Source organism: Brachyhypopomus gauderio, chromosome 3, assembly GCF_052324685.1.
Source record: "Brachyhypopomus gauderio isolate BG-103 chromosome 3, BGAUD_0.2, whole genome shotgun sequence".
In the NCBI taxonomy this organism is placed as follows: Eukaryota; Metazoa; Chordata; class Actinopteri; order Gymnotiformes; family Hypopomidae; genus Brachyhypopomus; species Brachyhypopomus gauderio.
In genome coordinates, this window is record NC_135213.1 from 28,551,372 (window position 1) to 28,556,356 (window position 4,985).

A 4,985-nucleotide genomic window follows, 5' to 3' on the forward strand; every position below is an offset into this window, starting at 1 on the left:
AAACTGCCATACCTACCTAAACAAACTACCTACACACACTACCCTACCTACCTACACAAACTACCCCACCTTCCTACCTACACAAATTACCATACCTACATACACACACTACCCTATACTGTCTACACAAACTTCCCTACTTAATACACAAACTACCTACACATACGTACCACACAAACTACCCTACCTACCTACACAAAATATCCTACCTACATACACAAACCTTCCTACCTGCCTACATAACCTACCCATCTGAATTAATTAATCATGTACCATTGTTGATTGTGTAAGTTTCCAAAAATGTATAAATGTTTTTAAAACACTTTTGTATTCCTAGCATTTGCTGATAAACATTCACAAAACTGTTTTTACAGGACTTTATCTGTTGGAAAAAAAGCAGAAAGATGGCAGAAACAGCAGTGTGATCTGCCTAGCACCACAGAGAGAGCAGGGTGATCTGTCTATATTCCTGTCTGGGCACATCTACCAGGAAGTACAGACTAATCAGTTTGGAAGTGCTCTCTGGGTCTTCAACGTCATTTCCTCATAGCCCTTAACACACTTACATTTAACCTCCATCACCTCTCCACCCTCTCAGCAATTATACGCCATTCCAATTTAATGGAGGGAAATTGATGAAGTTTTGTACTTCACAGTATCCAAATGACCTCACCTGTTCAAACGAAGTGTGGAAGGCTAGCTGATGTCATGGAGATCTCTCCATAGACGATCCCTCCAGAGACGATCCCTCCAGAGACGATCCCTCCGACGATCCCTCCAGAGACGATCCCTCCAGACGATCCCTCCAGAGACAATCCTTCCAGAGACAATTCCTGTGGAGATGGGCTCTGCTTTTCACCAACTTGAAACTATTAACAAATTTCCTTTTTGTCTGCATGAGTCCTTGGCATCAGAGTCTAAGAGCGGTCTCCTGTGCTGGAGTTTCACAGACACAAAACTGTTTCCAGCTTGGAGGTGAAATACTGTCCCTTTCCAATTTGTACTGAAAACAAACACACTGAAAATCAATGATGAGCAAGAGAAGCTATTTGACTAGTGTGGGTGTGTGTGTGTGTGTGTGTGTGCGCGCGCACGTGTGTGTGTGTGTGTGTGTGTGTTTGTGTGTGTCACAGAGAATACACTAGCAATCCATCTTCATGTTTAAGCTAAGATACTGAAAAATCTGCTGATCCAACTTGCAACAAGACTGAGAATGAGCAGACGGGTAGCTACGCCTATGTATGTGTGCTGACACCACAAAGTACTGGAGCATATTGGATAAAGTGCAGTGTGTGTATGTGTGCATGTGTGTGCATGTGTGTGTGTGGCAAGGTCCAAATAAGAAGGGGTAAAGAGTGAAAGAAGCTCGAGCTGATGTGCGGTAGGGTGATCTAAAATGCAGTAGAGAGTGATCTGAGGTGCAATAAGGTGATTAAAGTGTAGTAGAGTGACTTGAGAGGGGCAGTCATGGCCTGGCGGTTAGGGAACTGGTCTTGTGACTGGAGGGTCATGGGTTCGATTCCCAGACAGGCCATGACTGAGGTGCCCTTGAGCAAGGCACCTAACCCCAACTGCTCCCCAGGCGCCGGGCAAGGGCTGCCCACCACTCTGGGCACGTGTGATCCACAGCCCCCTAGTAAACACTAGTGTGTGTGTGTGTGTGTGTTCTGACTGCACAGATGGGTTAAAAGCGGAGGACAAATTTCGATTGGGGTGTAAAAATCACAATTGACAAAAAATGGCACATTTCATTTCATTGAGAGAGTGATCTGAGGTGCAGTATGGTGATATGAGGTGCAGTAGAGTGATCTGGTGTGCAGTAGGTTGATCTAAAGTGCAATAGAGAGTGATTGGAGGTGCAGTAGGGTGATCTAATGTGCAGTAGATTAATGTGAGGTGCATTAGAGTGATCTGAGGTGCAGGAGAGTGATCTGATGTGAAGTAGAGAGTAAACTGAGTTCCAGTAGAGAAAGTGATCTGAGTCGCAGTAGAGAGTGAACTGAGGTGCTATTTGGACACTCTGTCTTTATTATTCTTTGTTTCCAGCTAGTGCAAAAACAAAAGCAGGAAGTACATAAGTTGACAAATACAGTTTCATATACTTTCCCCATGTTTCCCTTTCAATAGAACTTTCAATACATCTCCACAAAAAATAAAATAAACAAAATAAACAAAACAAAGCTCCAGAATTACTTCCTGTTGGGCTGTTCCCCGGGGTGATGTCTTGTTCATAGTGTGCATTTCTACTGCCCAGGACACATCAGGAACCATCTAAAATATCACTATGACAACAGAACTGAATGTGCCTGTTTGGCTCTGTCTATAAGAGCAACTGCACCATGACCCCTGAACCCTGTGAGAGTGAGTCACTCTGATGCTTCAGTAGACGTACATCACACAGACATCATTAATGCTGACAACACCATCACCACTCGCCAACATGATCACAGACCCCCTGCTGAAAGACATTATCATCCAAAGAATAACAGCAGAGCAGGCTAAGATCATTAGCACCACGTGTAGCATTGTAATTACCAGTCAGAGAATAACAACATCTGTCACAGTTACAGTAGATGGGTGGGAGTGATAAGTTAAGACAGAGGAGCTCAACCAGGTCAGAAGCTCAGAAATTATGACATCAGAAAGAGTACAGCAATGACATCATAAAAACTGAGAGAGTACAGCAATGACATCATATAGACTGACTGCAGCCAGAATAACTTCATCAATCATAATAAGAACTTAATATAACAGAAACTACATGACCCATAAATGACACATATAGGACATCCCAGAGGAGATCCTGCTTCTTAAAATATTTACTCTATTATAGCTTATTATAAGTGTGCAATCTGCTGCATATCACTTACACATTGTTTCCGTAACATAAATCACATCAGACATATTCATAATCAAACACACACACACATATATTTGTAATCTCAATCCTGAATCCTGTTTCTGACCATCTAAATTAATTTACTGTAATAATGAATATTCCAATTAAAAACTGATTATATATGAAGATCACTTCATTGATGTGTGTATTTTAAGTTTCATTATATGCGCTTTCCCCCACTACAAGTGACTCAAAAAAATATAATCTTAATGTCAGTGTCAAGACAGGCCAGGTATACATACAATAAATAATTGCATACTTCATATCTGACTATATACATAATTCAAGACATATTAGGTTTTTCTTTTAGACTTTGACAAAATGACTTGACAGTCCATCAAGTACTCATCATATTTTCATTATTGCCCAAGAGCACCACACATTTGTACGCAAAAGCAAATATATTCAAACCATTATTTATGAAACCAATATTCAGTTAATAGCCATGGAGTTCATTGTTATCAGCACTGCACCCTAATTCTGCACACTGCACCCTAACTCTGCATACTGCACCCTAACGCTTACATTGTGTCCCCCACCACACCCTGCTGGATGAGGACCAGAGGGATGAAGCATGGCTGAGATGAGGGTTAGGTACACGGTGCACACTAGCGCCCCTTCAGGTCACTTCATAAGACCTACACATCATGTCTGATTACATAATGAATCCAAAGTCACACGCTAACACAACCACAGAAACGATTAGTTCTTCTGTAATAATTAATTGAATAATGTGTATAATACTATAGTTAATGTATGTAATGAATAAATATTTACATAAGATGTACACATTTGAATAATTGATGCAATTTTCAAAATACTTATTTACTTCTATGGTAAGGTATTATGAGATGATTATCTATGATTTATAAGGCTTATTACATGTATGATTAATAAAGACCCTTAACTGCACTGTTCCCGCTGTAGTATTGGTGCCCCTGTATTTGGTGCTATGCGGGGCAGTTCTGACAGGGGCGGATCAGGGCAGGGCAGTTCAGACAGTAGATACAAAGATAAGGGCATTTACATTCAGGCACCAACCATTATCAGCAGAAAGTGCCTGTGCTTAAACAGAGATACCACAACTCTAACCGGCAAGCCAAGTACAGATCTGCGTATCTGTGTGTGTGTGTGTGTGTGTGTGTGTACACGCATACACATGTGTGTGTGTGTGTGTGTGAGAGCTGAGGTAGAGAGACCAGCTTCTGTCTGAGTTTAGCAGAAATACACAGTTTTCAGGCTATGTGTAAGAGACAATTGTGTTTGTATGATACATGTTGAAGGCAGACAGAGACCCGTCCTCTCCTCCCAGGACACTCCCCCTGTCTCCATCAAATTTCATTGTAATGCAAATTATAATGACAATAAAGACGATTCTGATTCTGATTCTGATTCCCTGTCTCTGTGTGTGGAAGTTTTAAGATACAAGCTTGTGCTCTGGAAACCAGACATTTTCAGCTCAGTCAGCTACAGACCGACTGATCTCTATGTGAGTGTGTATTTGCATGCTTGAGCGTGTGTGTGTATGTGTGCATGTGAGTGCGTGTGTGTGCGCATGTGTTCGTGTGTGTGTAAGATTTCAATGACAGAAAGGACAGCTGTCGTGAGTAGGGCAGGTACGAAACACGGCTGCTGAAACCAGTTCTGTGCCGCCGATCTCCTGTCCTGGTGACGTCATGTCCTGCTGATGTCTACTGAGTTGTGTCCTGATACATTTCCACCTCCTTTGAGCTTGACATATGACTTAGCACCTGTATAATTTTGCATCTGGGAGAAGCCGCAAGCATGTCTTCCCGAGGGTGGCGTTCAATACATGCGCTAATGATTTATAAACACCAGGTCTCTGTAGTGAGGTGTTCTCATGTTCGCAGTCTGGGGTTAGGCCTGACTAACCTACCTGCTCACTGGTGTATGTGTGCTGTGTGTGCATGCCTGTAATTTAAACTCTTCCCTCCTTCTCTCCCTTCCTCCCTCTCTCTCTCTCTCTCCCTATCTCCCTCTCTCTGTCTCCCTCTCCCCTCTCTGTCTCCCTCCCTCTCATTCTTCCTCTCCCCCCCCCCCTCTCTCCCCCTCTCACTCTTTCTCT